The following is a 19171-nucleotide window of genomic DNA, read 5'->3' as shown; positions in this document are numbered from 1 at the left end:
CCATATGTGTATAATTAATAAGGTCCCATATGTTCTTTCTTGCCAAGTTTCTATTTGGCTCACAATAAGGAAAATGTAGATACTTTAAGCAGATGATGGACTCATCTTAGTAATTTTAAAAAATCTTGGTAGCAATGTGGGTAGCGGAAGCCTCCTAATGACCACAAAATGAGGCTTTTACAATAGCTCATGGAGGAGATAAGAACATAAATCCACCAATGGAAACAGAAGAGAGTTAATGAACTAGAGGAAGAAAAAACAGAAATGATAAAAGTTGGGGACAAATGGAAGGTAGCAGGGAAATGGCCCCTTGGCTTCCACATCAGACAACTTGGTATATAAGCCCGCTAAAAGACAGGGAACGTGAATATGTGGGTTCCAGACACTGCTTGGGGTTACAGCTGGGAGCAGGGGTAAGAAGATCTTACGAGCTTTGCCCACTTAAGTTTAAGGTAACACATGAACAAAAGAAAGGAACGGGGAAATGATCAGAACTTCAGGGGGAAAAAAATCAGTATGAGAAAGGCTAATCTTCAAATGGTCAGGAACAATACCAGTCAAACATGGGGAGACAAAACACTCTGTTTACAAAGCACTCTGATTACACGTTAGGGAAAAGAGACTTTGGAGGTACTGGTTTTAGACCTTGATGCATCTGTTGTGCTGAGGACTAGAAAGGATCAAGGGACAAAAACCAGTATGCTATTCAGACATATTCTTTCTGAACTCACAGAAGGAGTAAGTGTGAAGAAGTCAGTGCTGGATTATTCATGCATACAGATGACGGGGCAGAGGCAACCAAGGAGACAAAGTCAAAAGTCTACTTAAACTCCTGGAGGAGATTGTGCCATTAGTATATCATCCAGAGACTCAAGATGGGAGTCTCCAAAGCAGCAGCAGTGACAGACAATCCTGCTGACTATGAGGCCAGGAAAGGGTAGCTCAGCCAGAGTTAGGAGCCCAGTATCCCGAGCCAGAAACTACGTGGAGAGACCCTTCTCCCTGCATCTGACCTATGACTCCTTAATGATGATCGGCTTTATTTTGCTAAGCTAACAGGAGGGGTATTCCAAAACACTCCTAAAGGTTGACACATTTCTGTGCTAAAGGAATAAAGGGCAAATAAAGAAGAAGCCAGGAGCAGAAGAAAAGAGTATGGTATGAAAAATAGGAGGAGAGTAGAGAAAGGAAATACAAGGAAGTGAGGTGAGACAAAGGACAGGAGCAGAAAAAATGTTGGTCAAGGGCAAAAGCCAGCTTTTCTCCCCCTACACCATCCCCAGTTTCCTTAGAAATGAAACATCCTGGCACCACCAAAGCTGATTAGAAACTGAGAAGGGAAATGACGGAAAAGGCTTGGGTGAAAGCATCATGCTTTCAGTGTCCCAGCAATGACCTCTTACTGGCTCTACCTGCTTCTGCACAGAACCATTTCACCGAGAACAGAAAACTTCTGGTTTCCCTGAGAAAGAGACACTAAGAACAGGTTTGCTTATTCAGCTTACGGAGGACTTGTGAGCTAGTCTGAGGGCAAAAGTTGAAAAGCCCTTTGAAATTAAAAGGCTGGGAAATTTTACTCATTCAAATATTTATTGAGTGTCCACCAGCTGCAAGGCTAAACAACACAGAAGACTTGGAGTATAGAGTCAGTCTAATAGGAGAGAGAAAATATGGATACAGATACAAAGAAGTATCTATCATGAGAACAGTATAAACCAAATGCTATATGAGTTGAAGGTTGGATCACTTCCTGTTAAAATGAACAGGGAAATCATTAAGGAAGTTATGACTCTGAAAGACTGGCTGGTTTTTAATAGGTGAAGATGTGGGTGATGGGAAATGCCTTTTAGAATCTGGAGAAAAGAAATGGCATGAGTAAAGGTCCAATGATGGGAAAGGATATATATATATATATATATATATATATATATATATATATATATAAGGTCATATATATTTTGAAAGGCTATGTATATATTTTTATGAAACATTTTATAGCTCATTTAGCAAGTACATAAAAGGACATGAAAGGGAAATGACAAAAATAAGCCTGGAAGGGCAGGCTGGGACAGGGATGAGCCTCAGGCAGACAGCAGGCACTCAAACAAAACTGAATGATGTATTCAACAGTGAGGTTCTCCAATATGTGGTGCTCCTGGATTGAGTCCCCCATCTTTAGATCCAGAATACAGGCAAAACTTTATCAGAGAAGGAATGAAAATTCAAACTTCTTTTTTTTCATGGCTTACTTCTTTCTACTCAAAAACCTTAATTATCCGAGCTCTCTTAGGCTGTGTTTGCATAGTTTCCTAGTACAAATACTCAGGATTCAAAATCATAGAAATTACATACACTCCATGAGAAATTATAGTGACGGAACAAAATTTGGCCCCTCTTAGCAACTACTGGATACCTCATCACTGAAACTCAACCAACCCATCCACCTCCCGTCAGCCCAGGTAACACAGCCAGTAATGCCAGCCTAGGGCTGTGACTCTTGCCAGAAAGAACTGTCTAAGAGAGAGCCCACTCTCTAAGTTCAAGAACAAAGGTGGCCTCTAGCCTAGCTAGACTGCTTCAAGGAAAGTCAAACCACGTCCCCAGCCTCTTGTTCACATCACAAAACCAATGACCTCTCGTAGAATGAAATTTCTCCTGCTAGTCATCATGCCCCTTAGCTAAAAGGCCAAAGGAGGGGCTGATGGCACTTGTCTCTAGGGAAGACAAATCAGGAGATCCTGTCAGGATTATAACTGAAACTTTGAAATTTCTCTATCTCTCTCTCTCTGTCTCTCACATTCACACACACACATACACACACATGCATGCACATGCACAGACACAAAGTCTTCAGGAAATCAGCCTGAAAGGATATAACTTTCCACTGCAGCAAATGCTCTCCTGAGCTTCAAGAAAGGGAAGAGGAGGGAATGGCATTATATATGCTTATATGCATGAATATCCAGCCTCAGTCAGAGGGAGTATGTTAAAGGGTAAAATTAAGAAAATTATAAGGTATTTAAATTCTTACGTACTCTGTTGGTCTCCCCAGCCCAAATAGGTCCAGTGACCTAAGAAAATCACAAGTGGTAACAAAGAAGAAAAGTGACAGAGACAATTTTAGGACAAATTCAAAGATCATTTCCCATCTCACCAATTAGTATATACCTACCTGACTTGAGTCTACCCTACTTGTACTCCATTTATTTTTCATAACATATAGACAGCATTTGCCTTCTATTGAGCATAAGACAAATCTGCAAAGTACTGTTGCTCTATATAACTCACTACCTAGTGAATAAAAAACTACTGCTTCTGTATGTACTCTTTTAAATCTCCTTCTGCCCTAGGTGTCTCTCAGAACATCATCATGGAGGAGTTAATATATCCTTCCATATTCAAAATGGAAAAATTTGACCTGCTTCTAAGAAACCCTCCTTATCTCTATGTTCACCAAACCTGAGCCTACTACAATAAATCCACATGAAACTCAGACCTGGTTACTGTGGGAAAGACAGCAATTCCCTTATTTGGGAGCAATGACATCTAATTTTTCTGCTTTCTATTGAAAATTAAAAAGCCAAAGGATGGTATTAATCTCTAGTCTTCTAATATGTAACAAAACTCTGTAGCTTGCAGGGCACTCAGATATAGCCACTTTTTTCTGAATTTCCTATAAATTTTTAATAGAGTCCATTAAAACACAGCAGCTTCAACCAAAGAAAACTGAAAACATTTCCTACACATTTTTCAAGATTAAAAAATTCAATATTAATTAAATGTAAATCCTATCCCACACCCAAGCTGAATTTGATGCAACTAATGTGACAAAGAAATCACTAAAAATGGGGCTCAGTCCCAAGAAACAAGGAGCAAGTTGGCTTCATAGTTAAGAATATGGACATCGAAATCAAAGTTAAATTCTTCTGGCTCTTCCATGTACTAGTGTATCTTGAAAAAGTTATTATAGATGATTCCTCATCTGTAATATGAGAATGATAATAATATGAGTCTCATTGGTTTCTATAAGGATTACAAGAGAAAACACAAGTAGGGTGCTCAGCACAGGTCCCTGGAAAATGGTAAGCAACTGACATTTCTTGTTGTTTTGTCATGTTGCCAGGTTTTCACTTGCTTTACAGGTTCCTAACAAATGTTAATCGACAACAGGAAGATCAGCACACTCCAACAGTTGAAATGCCCACCACGGGACTGATGACGTCTAGGTTTAAAAGTCCCCAGAGTTCTGAGGGGGCAGCGACCTTAACTGCTTGCCACAGGACTCAAAGTTCTGGAAGCATTGAATGATGCCAACATAGGCTGGCTTCACTACCCGAATTAACCCCAACCCTGAGGAAACGAGACTATGCATGGGACACAGGCTGTGTATACACTGAGGGTCAACTTTCTTCTTACGTACCTACCTTCTTCCTATCACCTATGTCTCTTCTCAGCTTAGTGTGTGATTTAAAAGATTTTAATAATTTAACTTTCTAACCATGAAGTGGGGGTAAAAATTCTCCCAGGCTATAGTGTAGTTGCCATAGCAACTGCAACAGGATAAGTACTGTGTTTCTTTTCGAAAGAAAACTGAAAAATAATCATATGGAACTTCCGAATATGCCTATCAACCTAGATTGCTTCAGGCTGCTTCTCACTGAAACTCTGGGCTCACAGAAGGCTCTCTTGCATTGCATAGCCTCATTCTTAAATGGCCACCAGCAGTACATAGTAGGTGCTCAATAAATATTTCTTATATGACTAAATCCAACAAATGACCCAATCCCATCTACTGGGTCCGCTCTAAATCGTGAAAATAACAGTCATGTTCTCTGACTACCTAGTTCCCTGTTCTCACTTCAGCCTGATACCATTGTAAGAGAAACAACATTAGTTTAAGCCAAGTTTCCTTCCCACCCCTCAAAACCACTAAAACGCCACACTACCCAACAGAAATATTACTGTGGAGAATCAGATTTTCCTAGGTATTGTTGTTCAGTCTCTCAGTAATGTCCGACACTTTGCAAAACCCCATGGACTGCAGCACGCCAGGCTTCCCTGTCCTTCACCATCTCCCAGAGCTTGCTCAAACTCATGTCCACTGAGTCAGTGATGCCATCCAACCAACTCATTCTCTGTCATCCCCTTCTCTTCCTGCCTTCAATCCTTCCCAGCATCAGGGTCTTTTCCAGTGAGTCAGTTCTTCACATCAGGTGGCCAAAGTATTGGAGCTTCATGAGTCCTTCCAATAGATATTCAGGATTGATTTCCTTTAGGATTGACTGATTTGATCTTGCAGTCCAAGGGACTCTCAAGAGTCTTCTCCAACATCACAGTTCAAAAGCATCAATTCTTCGGTGTTCAGCCTTCTTTATGGTCCAACTCTCACACCCATACATGACTACTGGAAAAACCGTATCTTTGACTATATGGACCTTTGTTGGTAAAGCAATGTCTCTGCTGTACTAGGGATAAGAACCAAAAAAAGGAGGACTGAAATGTTCCAGCAAACCAAAATTATACATGCAAAGGCCCATTCAGTAAACTGAGGATAGTTCTAGCATGTCTGAATGAGACTCTGCAGGGTTATGAAAGAACCTGAACAAAATGAGTCATAAGTATTAATATGTGGATGCTTAAAAATTTAGTAATGTTATGAGTTTGAAATTATTTGGAGGGTAATAGAGAGCTATCACAGCTTTTGAGCAGGGGAGAGACAGGATCAGATTTCTCATTTTAGAAAGAGAATGGTGGTACAGTGTGGCCACAGGTTGATACAGCAGGTAGACAGGGAGGCTGGTAAGGAGGCTATTGCACTGACCCGACGAAGGCTTGAACTAGGGAAATAGCAGAGGGAGTGGAGAGAAGTAGATACATTTATAAGATATGCTGGAGGTAAAGTCAATAGGGTTTAATAGGTAACTTAATGTGGAAAGTGGGGAAAATAAAGCCTAAATAATATTGCCCAGGTTGTTATCTTGAGTTATTGGGTGGATATGACATCATTCATTAAAAGAAATACAAAAGAGAGGAAGGTTGAAAGATGATGAATTCAGTGTTAGATACATATATTGGCTCTGTAGTATCTATGAGACATCTCAAATGAGTATGAACGGTAGATAGCTGGATATGCGAGAAAACAGATATGGAACAAAAGACTTGGATGTTTTCAGATCCCATGAGTTACAGGAACTTTTCTTCTTTGTCCCTTGCTATATCTAGAGTGCCTAAACAGTGTCTGGCACAAAGCAGAAGCTCCACAGATATTTGTAACTGAATAGATAAAATTAAAATATAAGTAAATAAAAGAATGAGGTAGAGAGGACAGGACAAGAAAAAACCTGTATATAGGGGAAGGGGGAATCTATGGAATAGACACATTTTTAAAAAAACATAAAAAAAAAAGAACTGAGAACACAGTGTTGGTGAGGCTGTGGAGCAACTAGAACTCTCACACGTGGCTAGCAAGAATGCCAAGTGGTAGGTCACCCTGGAAAATAATCTGAGCATTTCTTATGAAGTTAAACACACACCATGCAATCCAGCAATACTCCTCCTATATATCTACCCAAGAAAAATAAAAACACGTTCATACAAAATCCTATATACAAATGTTTACAGCTGCTTAATTCATATTCTATAAAAACTAGAAACAAGTGTCCTTCAACTGATGAATAAATAAACCACAGTACATCCATACATTAAAATACTACTCAGGAATAAAAAGGAATAAACTGATGATGCACATAAATGAATTCCAAATGCACTACAATAAGTGAAACAAGCCAGACCCAAAGCTACACACTATATAACTCCACCTAAATGACTTTCTGGAAAAGGCAAAAGTATAGAGACAGAAAACAGATTAGTGGTTGTCATGGGCCAAGAATGGGGGAGGCTGAATGTAAAGGGGTTTAAGGGAATTTTTAGGGTTGACAGAACTGCTCTATAACTTGACTGTGGTTATGGTTACATAACTGTATGTGTTTGCAAAAACTCATAAGATTGTACACTAAAAGGGAGAATTTTATTATATGTGAATTATACATTAATAAATCTGAATTTTTTAAAAAGGAAGAGTCGACAAAGGAGCCTGCAAAGAAGCTGGAAAGGAAGAAAACCACGACGATGAGGTCCCTGAAGTCAGGAAAACAAGTTTTCAAGAAAGGAGTGAGTGGTTAACAAGTAGCCGTGCTACAGAGTAATCAAAATAAAACTGAGAATGTGCTACTGAATTTAGAAACAAAAAATTCACTGTAATTTTAATGACAGAAATTTTAATGAGTGAAAGCTAGAGTATAGATTGTTCAGAAGCAAATGGAAGCACAAGTGGAATAAAGTGGAATAAAGAGACATCAAGAGATTCCACAATTCATGCAGTAAAATGTGCAGTATGAGCAAGGTTGAGGCTACCACTTATCACAGGACATTAGAGAAGAAGCAAGCAGAGAAAAGACACTGGCCAGAAGTGTTACAGAAAAACCTTCAAGTATGCTTAAGAGCTTATTAGAAAACCAGTAACATTCTCATGTTGGGCATTCACACATCAAATGAGTATCAAACTGACAATTTTAATGAACAGGCTAACGTTTCCCACCTCCCCAGAGCTTCGAATGTCTAAGTTCACATACTTGACAAATGAATAACCAATTACCCTCTAGCTCAGTGTCACCTGATGTTATAAGAATAAGGCAGACTAGAAAACTAGAGCCTCCACTGTCAGTGACAGTTTATTTAAAATGTTATGAGCTCTCTTCAGACATATTAGCATACCAAGTATACATCAAGTTCAACACCACAGAACTCTAGACACTTCAAAGCCAACACTTCAAAACTATTCCTAAAATTCCTTTCTACTTTTATCTCCCATGTCCAATCTGTCAACAAGCTTAGTAATTAAGTTCATTGAAGTCTCCTTCCAACTGTCCCTTCCTGATAGGTTTCACTCTTCTTATCGAAGAACTTGTTATCTCTTGCTTGAATTATTACAGATTTTGATTGGACTATGGTCCGTCTAGTCAAGGCTATGGTTTTTCCAGTAGTCATGTATGGATGTGAGAGTTGGACTATAAAGAAAGCTGAGCACAGAAGAATTGATGCTTTTCAACTGTGGTGTTGGAGAAGACTCTTGAGAGTCCCTTGGACTGCAAGGAGATCCAACCAGTCCATCCTAAAGGAAATCAGTCCTGGGTGTTCACTGGAAGGACTGAGGTTGAAGCTGAAATTCCAATATTTTGGCCACCTGATGCGAAGAGCTGACTCATTTGAAAAGACCCTGATGTTGGGAAAGATTGAAGACAAGAGGAGAAGGGGACGACAGAGGATGAGATGGTTAGATGGCATCACCGACTCAATGGACATGAGTTTGGGTAAACTGTGGGAGTTGGTGATGGACAGGGGGCCTGGTGTAGCTGCTACGGTTCGTGGGGTTGCAAAGAGTCAGACATGACTGAGCGACTGAACTGAACTGAAGACCTTCTAAGGGCTTTCCTGGTGTCTCAGATGGTAAAGAATCTGCCTGCGATGCAGGAGACCTGGGTTCAATCTCTGGGTTGAGAAGATCCCTTGGGGAAGGGCATGACAACCCACTCCAGTATTCTTGCCCAGACAATCCCCATGGACAGAGGAGACTGGCGGGCTACAGTCCATGGGGTCACCAAGAGTCAGACAGGACTGAGCGACTAAGCACAGCACAGCAGCAAGACCTTCTAATCTCTGTTCCATTCAATCTACTCAGCAGACTGGGACTAGACTAATTTTCCTAAATCTAGCTTCTAATCACTTCATTATCCTTTCAACAATATACAAGTCTTTATAAATAAGTATATTTACCTTCCTTGCTCTGGTATCAAATAAACATGAAACCCCATTGCTCACCAGTCCCCCAAAATAAAGCTTTTGTTACTGGCAAACAGACTGTCACAGTTCCTATGCTTGCTGTACTCAGGAGATAGAAAAAGGAATGAGTCCAATTTCCCTGACCCATCGCCTGACTTCTGAAGCTGGAATATCCTTCACTTCTACTCCTTGTTGGTATAATGGAAATGGTTTGAGCTTTGGAATCAAATAAACCTAGGTTCAAAGCCATAGCTTACTAGCTGTGTAACCTTAGGCTGGTTAACTTCTCTATACTTCTATTTGTCATTCATAAAGAGTGAAGAGTAATACTACTTCTCAGATTTGCAGAAATATTGAAAATCACATATGTAGCATTTAACTACCATGAGCTAGACAAATGGCTAATATTCAGTAAATATTCCCTATCCTCCCGTATATAGTTGGAACCCATCCTTAAGTTCCACTTAAACAACTCTCTTTGAACAATGTTCAATGACTTCAGTATAGTGTCTTTGTTAAACAACTCTCCTTAAACAATGCTCAATGACTTTAGTACAGTGTCTCTGTTAACAATCAAAATAAAAACCATCTGTTTATCTCTTAAGTTAAACATACACCAACCCATATGATCCAGCCGTTCCACTCCTAGGTATTTAACAAGAGAAATGAAAACACATGATCATGCGGATGTTCATATTAATTATAATAACTGGAAACAATCCAAATGTCTATCAACAATTGAATGGATAAAATGTGTATACTCATGTAACAGAAGACTACTCAATAAAAAGAAACAAATTACTGATACACTGGACAAAATGGAACAATCTCAAATTCTTCCACCGAGTGAAGGAAGCTAGACACAAAGGACTACATGTTATATGTTTCCATTTCACATAAAACTCTAGGAAATCAAATTTAATCTATAGTGATAAAAAAGCCTATCAGTGGTTGCCTGGAGCCAGGGGTGGGGAGAAGGATAAACTGCAAAGAGCATAAGGAAATGTTTAGAGATAATGGAAATGTTCTGTATTTTGATTGTGGTGGTAGTTTCACTGGTATATACATCTGTCAAAAGCAATCAAACTCTATACTTCAAATAGGTGACTCTTTTGCATGTACATTATATCCCAACAAAGTTGATTTTTTTTAAACACTCACTTTAGAATGTGATGTATTTTACTGCTTGCCTTAGTCCAATGAATCCCATCTCTAGCCTAGGTTTAAGTTCTTGAGAGCAAGATCCAACCTTATATTCCCTTTATATTCCTCCCAATGCTCAGCACAGAAATCCTGTACTGAAGGAGATAATAAGTGAATAGAAGCAAGTTCTTCTTAATCTTAGAAAGCAGTGTCTTTAAATTTTAAGAATTACTTGAGACGCTTGTTTAAAATGCAGATTCCTAGACCATACTCTCATAAATTCTAATTTAACATGCTTGGAGTGGCATGGGAACCTGCATTGGTTGTTGCATCTGCCTTTTCAATAAGCAACTTGGACTCTAATCCCAAGTGATTCTTGAATTACAATTTGAAAAATGCAGCTACAGAATCTCCTATATGAAAAACACCAGTCTCCAGACTGAGCACTCCAGCAGCGCTCCTGTGCTGAAGGGCGGGGGAAGCAGCCAGATAAGCTCTCCCTTGGGCTTGAAGACCAGTTCACTGTGATGATACAGGTAACTGAAAAAATTCTACCAAGTCCAGGACCAAATAACTGGTCCCATTAATTTTAATAATTAAAAGTGAATCCTCTTTCCAGAAGGCAAAGCTTCTGCACTTATTCCTATTGACTATGCTGCAACAACATACTCACAAGCTTCTTCTTCTGCCTATTTCATCCTGTTTCTAGTGGAAAGTGTAAGAAATCAGAAATACATTAAAGAAAATAAGGTCTATAATTATCCAACAAAACACCTCCGGACAACTATTACATCACCAATGAATAGTCCAGTGCTGGGCAATTTTTCCATGACAATGAAATGACAAGAGATTTGAGCCCTAGACTTCAAGTGAACAGCCATCTGTCTAGAACAGCAATGACAGGACTCACCTATCAATTACTAAACTGTAGTAATTACTAGGTAGCTCACAAAGAACAATGAAGTCAAACATGAGAAATCCCTCTCTCGAGACAGCAGACTAGATGAATACCATAGAGCTTCTCTTTTCAAGGAAAAACAGTAAAGAACTTATAATTAAGAAAAGTATTGAATACTTTGAACCAAACATAGGGGAATAACAGAAACTATTGACCAAACTTCCTTGTGAATATAGATATAAAAATCCAAAATAAAATATAAGCAAATCAAACACAGCATTATATTAAAAGAATACTTTTTTTAAATAAAAAGAATGTTTTTTTTTTTACCATAATTAAGTAGAGAATGTTAAAGGAAGGCAAAATGATTAATGGAAATTGATTAGTACATTCATCGCTGTTTGTAAGTCAAAGGAAAATACCCCTGAATAACTGGATAGATATTATTAAGGGCTTCTCAGGTGGCTCAATGGTAAAGAATCCTCCTGCAATGCAGGAGACAAGGAGATATAAGTTCATTTTCTGGGTCAGAAAGATTCCCTGTAGAAGGAAATGGTAACCCATTCCAGTATTCTTGCCTGGGAAATGACAGAGGAGTTTGGCAGGCTACAGTTCATGGGGTCAACAAGAGTCAGATGTTGACCTACTGACTAGACAACAACTACTAAGGTATTTTTGGTTTGTTGAAGTTTTTTTTTTAAAGGTTCTTTTGATGTGGACCATTTTTAAAGTTTTTACTGAATTTGTTACAACATTGCTTCTGTTTTGTGTTTTGGTTTTTTGGCCCCGGGCTATATCAGGCTTTAGCTCCCCAACTAGGGATCAAACCCACTGCCCCTGCATTGGAAGGTAAGGGCTGGACGACCAGGGAGTCCCAATTAAGGCATTCTGAAACGTTCAACATCCATTCACATTCACGGGTGATATGAAAACTACTGGGAAATAAAACGCACAAAAGTACACAAATGCTAGGTGTAGTGCTCAGCGAACATGTGAACACACTCAAGTAACCAACACACAGATGAAGAAGCAGTATCAGCAGCACCCCGGCAGACCTCGCCCCACCTGTTTTCAGCCACTCAGCCAGCCCTGCGCCAGCGGCTGCCGGTCACACTTTTCCCAGGGAGCCAGCTGCCACTTCTCTCACTTCCTCCAAGTCTTTACTCAAAAGTCATCTCACTGTGGCTTATATACTTAACCGCCTTATTTAAAATTATAATTCCATTTCAGTTCTAGCATTCCCAATTGCTTTTCACCAACTACTCTTTTATTGGTCCACTCTCTAGCATCCTATATTATTTCCTTATTGAGTATGTTTATTGTCTATCTCCTGCCACCCAGGATCTTTGTCTATTTTGCTTCCTGCTATATCCTAAGCACCTAGAAGAGAACCTAGAATGTGTAGGAAAACGTAGAAAAAAAGGATTGAGGGATACAGGCAGGCAGGAGAGGGGAGGGTGAAAGGGCAGTATGGCTGGATGTGAGAAAAGGAATATAAACAACAGGGTTTATAAACAGGTACAATCTTTCTAGCATATAATCTGGCAATATCTAACAAAATTTCAAATGTGCATATTCCTTAACTCAGTAATGCCACTTAATAGAAATACATTAATTCAACTAATATATATTGAGCAAAGGTACTGGGGATACACAGATAAGCATTTTCCCTACTCATGAAATTTATGACCTAGAGATAAAAATAAATATTAAGCAAATAATTACAGTTCTAAGTAAGTTATAAAGGAAAGATAAATACACAGAGGCCCATAAAAGAATATATAATAGGGGAGGGGAGATCCATGTGCACATTCACAGAATTGAGGAAGTTATGATCATAAAGTCAAAATACTAAACTTTTTGTTTTATGAGGTTATATACATATGTTATATATGTAAATGGGCTTCCCTGGTGGCTCAGCTGGTAAAGAATCCACCTGCAATGTGGGAGACCTGGGTTGGGAAGATCCCCTGGAGGAGGTATGACAACCCACTCCAGTATTCTTGCCTGGAGAATCCCCATGGACAGAGGAGCCTGGCGGGCTACAGTCCATGGGGTCACAAAGAGTCTGACACAACTGAGTGACTAAGCACAGCATATATATAAATAAATGTATGTTTTATATGTTATATTCTACAATTAGATTATAACATATAAAAATTGTAATTGTAGAATATAACACAAAAATACATTTATTTATATATATAACATATATATATATATATATATATATAACCTCATAAAACAAAAGCTTATTTTATTCATATTCCACAATTAGGTTTTTTTTTTAATCCATCAAGCAAAATGCTCACACCACAACCACCACCACCATCTGATTGTTTCATTCTCCTGCATTAAGTCTTTAAAGGCTCCCCACTGTCTTCAAGATGAAAATATAAACAGCTTGCTGTGGCATTCAACTCTTCCTGACGTAAGCACTCTGCCTCTCTGGCCTCATCTCTGACCCCTTCCTTACTCTTTATCTCCTGCCTTCAAGCCATTCAGAATACAGTATACTTAAGGGGTGCTTTCTCTTAACTGTTAGTACGTTTTCTTTGTTTATTTTGGCTGAGCTGGGTCTTCAGAGCAGTGTGAGGGCTTCTCTGGTTGCGGACTGTGGGCTCAGCAGCCGTGGGACAGGGGCTCAGCTGCACCACGGCCCGTGGGATCTCCCTGCACCAGGGATTGAACCTGTGTCCCCTGCACTGGCCAGTGGACTTTCATCTTGGTATCCTAATACCATAAACTCTTTCCTCCTTTCCTTGACTCCTACTCATCTTTCAAAACTCAGTTTATTTTGGAGTTTTGTGGGGTTTGGGGAATGGATAGCTACAGCACAGGAGAATGGTCGGGCAGTGAAATTATTCTGTATGATACCATTAGGGTGTATGTGTCATTACATATTTGTCAAAACCCATACCATATGTAGTGATGTAATGTACAACATGAAAAATATAATTAACACTACTGTATGTCATATATGAAAGTGGCTAACAGTAAGTCCTGAGTTCTCCTCACAAAAAACTTTTTTAATTTTGTATTTATACAAAATGATATTCACCAAACTTATTGTGATAATCATTTCATGATGTATGTAAGTCGAATCATTATACTGTACACCTTAAACTTACACAGTACTGTATGTCAATTACATCTTAATAAAACTGGAAGAAAAAAAAGAAAAATCCCATCGAATATACAACCCAAAGAGTGAACCATAATGAGACATATGGACTTTGGTTGATCTTAAACTTTTTTTTTCAATTTAGATATTTCCTCTAGGAAGATATTCCTAACCATCCCAAATTTGGATTAGGTTTTCTTTCTCTACACTCCCCTATCATTTACATATCACACGGTACTAGTTACCTGCTTCTTCCTCTCTGGACTTGAGTTCACTAAGATCAAGGCCTTTTCATTTCTATACCCTCTGGTGCCTAGCATGATTCTTCGCATGAGGAAGAGGTGCCCAAAAACTGTTAGTGTAATGAACAATTCTATCAATTGTTGGTATCTACCATAATTCTGTCAATCATGTCTCATCAATCAGATTCACTTCTTACCACTTTTACCAATAAAATCTATAATAAGAGGCCATAAGATGACCATGCTTTTATGGGAATAACAGTTATGCAATTAATATATAACAGCTAGTTTATGCCCAGATTAGGCACTTAAATGTTTTAATCAAATAAAACTTTGATACACTAACCTGACATTTTTAACCTGCATAATTGTCTAACATAGCAATTGAACAGAAATGATAATAAGTTGATGTAGTGACTGCAATCAGCCACATCAAATTTTTTCTGGAAGATGGCAGTTTAGAAATAAATAAGCGAGTCAGAAGGCTGCAGTTAACATTATTTTTATCAGCCAAACCATATTGTTATAGTCTCTCTCTTTTCTTTTTTTTTTTTTTTAAGTCTCTCTCTTTTCTTTGTTAGTTTGCCAACCACCTATAATTAGCATCAGTATCAACTGCTTCCACCAATACCACATGTACAATGTAAAACTCATCACCCACTCTTACTGACAGAAGTCCTAGGCCCACTGCACTGCCCTCTACTAAAATAAGACTCCCTACACTCTAGGAGTCTGTAACTAGCATATTTTCCTGTCTGAGAGTCCTAGTCCTCAACTAGACATACCAGAAGCTGTGGACTGATCCTTTACTCCCACTACCCAGAACAGACAATATGCTAGCCAGTAAGAGGTTCCTTAGCTAGGACTGAGGGAATAGATCGGGCTATGTTTTGAATTCTCCCTTCATAGTTTTCATTTATCTTACTATGAATATCTTAGTAGGATACATCAGTACATTCCAATTAGCTTCTTCAAAAGTCATCTCTAAACTCATCTGTTCTGGAAAGTCTTCCTGAACAAACCACATGTCATTCTTAACCATTTGCTTCTTTGCCTCCTTAACATTTTCCTCTCTATTTCCAAGGTATCACTATTCTTCAGATAAAGTGGTAGATAATGGAAGAAAAATGGCAAAGAATGGATATGAGCTAGACTTCTGAATCCTGGGATCTGAGAAATAAGAAGGGGGTAAGGGGAAACTGATGAGGTGGGAGAATCTGCAGGATAGAGGCCAGGTGCGAACGCAGTCCTGCTTTCCTGCAGGGCATGTAGTCCTTGATAAATAAGTGAAAGTAAGTGATGGCTCAGCGGGTAAAGAATCCACCGGCAGTGCAGGAGACACAGAAAATCCCTGGGTCAGGAAGATCCCTTGGTGGAGGAAACGGCAACCCACTCCAGTATTCTTGCCTGGAAAATTCCATGGACAGAGGAGCCTGGCAGGCTACAGTGCAAAGGGTTGCAAAGAGTCAGACACGACTGAGCACACACACTAATGGCCTCTAATCAGCAACATGAGCTTGCTCTCAGGCTCCCCTGGTGGCTCAGACAGAAAACAAACTGCCTGCAAAGCAGGAGACCAGGGTTCGATCCCTAGATTGGGAAGATCCCCTGAAGAAGGGAATATCCACTCCAGTATTCTTGCCTGGAAAATCCCATGGACAGAGGAGCCTGGCAGGCTACAGACTGTGGGGTCCCAAGGAATTGGACACGACTGAGCACTTAGACTTTCCCTTTTCTGCTTCCACTGTTCACAGAAATATATCTTTAGTTATAGCCACCAACTTTTTTTTAGTATAGTTGATTTACATGAAATATTAGTTTCAGCTGTACAGCAAAGTGAATCCGTTACACATATACTTATATCCACTCTTTTTGTTCAGACTCTTTTTTTTTTTTTAAATACATGGCTGATTCATGTCAATTTGTTCAGACTCTTTTCCCACATAGGTCATTACAAAGTACTGAGCAGAGTTCCCTGTGCTACATAGCAGGTTCTTATCCGCTGTCTACTTTTTACATAGTAGCGTGTACGTGTCAATTTCAAATTTGTCCCTGCCCCTCATATTCCCTGGTAACCATAAGTTTGTTTTCTACATCCATGACTGTATTAACACTTCTATTTTGTAAGTAAGTTCATTAGTACAAGTGTAAATCTAGTCTTGTTTGTGGCAGCTAGAGAAATGGAACTAATAGCAGAATTGGCAGTATCTGCCCAGACTTCTGTGTTTAGCTGAAGCTTGCAGGGGAATTATACCATCATCTATACAGTAATAGGCAGTAATCTAATCTTCCGGGTGAGGAATATCTGGTTACACATATATAATGGCCTATTTCCCTGCCTCCCCAAACAAGTAGAATATTAGAAATAAGACAAACCACAGCATGGCACTGGACAGTTTTAGATGAAGACCAAGAATCATACAATATAAAAGGAATACTTGAGTGTGGTGAAGACAAAGGATACAGTACGTCAAGCCTGATGGCTTAAGCGTGGTGGGAAGCACTAATACCTCATGCTTCTTAAGCATCAATAATATCAGCATGATGGATCACCAGGAAATAGAACACTAACAGTTGAAAAGGAAAAAAAGGAAAGACATTTTTATGTAAATATGTCACTTCTGGGCATGTTGGTAAAAAGAAACCCTTTTGAAGTCAGTGTGAAGCAAATAAGATGTCATAAGTTGGTCAGCAAACTATATTATTACTGATGACACCTCTGAATGTCGGTCACTGTTTCTCATACATGTAACTAACCCCCAACTGCTCTGAACTGACTCATTCTTTAAGACAAATTTTAAACAATATGTTGAGTTATGCACTATTGTGCTAATTTAAAAGACTGATTCACACTCAGGAGATTTCAGTATAGGATCTGAAAAGGTACTATTTATAGGCAACACTGTAACAAAAGCAGTGAAACAAACCTTTCATAAACAATCAGAGAAAATCTCTTTGAAACATCAATGGTGGGCTGTATCTCAATCAAAGTTTCAAGCTTACTTAGAGGTCACATTACACATTAAAAAAACAGACCCCCAAATTTATTTCAACCATAGTAATTTATTACGAGACACCTCAGGGATATTACCAACAAAATAGACAACTTGAAGAGCTACTTAAAACTCTCAATCAAGGAACTACTAGTATTGTTTAGCTAAACATTGCCAATTCCAACAACCATCATCATTCAACCATCAACCAACAACCATCATTCAATTAAGTGTCAAATATAAACTAAAAAAAAAATCTACAATGACCTACCTCTATAGTGTCAGGCCTGGGATCATTTTCTAATAAATATTTATTAGCTTTTAAATTATCATAAAATAAATTCATTTGGAGAAAATTTAGAAAGTAAAAGAAGTATAAAGAAAAAAAACTACCCACAATTCTACCACTGAGAAACACTATTAAAACTATTTCCTAGGTTTTGTCCCTATGCTTATGAGTAATTTGTATTTCAGATAACTGGGATCCTACTACTTCACCAGTTTAGGATCCTGCTTTTCTAAAAACTTATTCACATAAATGTTCCTGCATTTAAAAAAATTACTTACAAGCATGTTATTCCATTATATGGAACTTACCACAATTACCCATTCTTCCAGTAATTTTGCAATTTTTTCCCATTGTAACTAAAACCTGTTCATAAGTGTTCCTTTGCATCTCAAGTTATTTTCCCTGAATGGTTCCGAGAAGTGAAATTACTGAGTTAGGGAGGTTGCACTAATTTACACACCCTGACAGAATACGTGAGTACTCATCTCATGAAGTCCTTGCCAGATGCTGATTCATTTTTGATTCATTTCTCAGTTGCAGCCAGTGATACTGTCATTGATAATACAGTGGTGAGCAAAGCAGACATGTAAAAACTGAATATAGCAGAAAGCTGTAGAACTTAGTAGTCACTTGGTGTGGCAACAGCATGCTACTGCATTCCTTGACAAGACATAGGTATAAACATCCTTACTAAAGACTGAAGTTTGAATACCCTGATTTCTAAATACGATCCCCCACTAAAAGAAGCCAGGGTTCATTGAAGAAATGACTTTTTCTATAACTGAAGCACAAAAGGACAACGTGAGCCTGTAACAGCTTATATGAGGAAAGGAAGGAAATGGTAAAATAAATAAGTAAATAATGGGGTCACAACGAAACAACACAGGATCTGAGTTAAAGGGACTATGACAGGCCAAATTTGGGACAATTTGAGCAAAGAGAATGACAGAAGTGAATTCATGAGTCCATAGTGATAGTCATAAAAAAGGAGGGTAAGAGAGAAGGGAAAGCTTTATAGAACACTGACAGTTACTCAACGTAAAGGAATGATAGAATTAGGAAACCAACATTTTGCGACCACCAATGTAATAATAAATTTAGGCCATAATCATAATAGATTCTAAAATTAATGGATGAAAGATTACAAGTAATAGGTTAAATACACACAGTCTCAAAGTACTACCTACCTACCCCCAATATTTTACTTATTAATTACAAAAGGGAAAAAAATACCTTAGCAGTGGAGAAATCTAGAGAACATCATCTGAACTAGTAATTCTGGTTTTTCCAATAGTCATGTATGGATGTGAGAGTTGGACCATAAAGAAAGCTGAGCCCTGAAGAATTGATGCTTTTGAACTGTGGTATTGGAGAAGACTCTTGAGAGTCCCTTGGACTGCAAGGAGATCCAATCAGTCCATCCTAAAGGAGATCAGTCCTGGGTTTTCATTGGAAGGACTGATGTTGAAGCTGAAACTCCAATACTTTGGCCATCTGATGCGAAGAGCTGATTCATTGGAAAAGACCCTGATGCTGGGAAAGACTGAAGGCAGGAGGAGAAGGGGACGACAGAGGATGAGATGGCTGGATGGCATTACTGACTCATTGGACATGAGTTTGGGTAAACTGTGGGAGATGGTGATG

The 19171-nt window shown here is 38.7% G+C and overlaps 1 protein-coding gene across 3 annotated transcripts in view; it reads right to left on the bottom strand.

The window, feature by feature from the left end:
- The window catches only part of UNC13B (unc-13 homolog B), a 202054-nt gene that overhangs the window by 104535 nt on the left and 78348 nt on the right, over positions 1 to 19171 (bottom strand). The window lies entirely within an intron of this gene.

This window comes from Dama dama, chromosome 29 (genome assembly GCF_033118175.1).
Source record: "Dama dama isolate Ldn47 chromosome 29, ASM3311817v1, whole genome shotgun sequence".
Taxonomy (NCBI): Eukaryota; Metazoa; Chordata; class Mammalia; order Artiodactyla; family Cervidae; genus Dama; species Dama dama.
The sequence above is the reverse complement of the archived record's forward strand: the minus strand, read 5'-3'. Positions and strand labels throughout refer to the sequence as shown.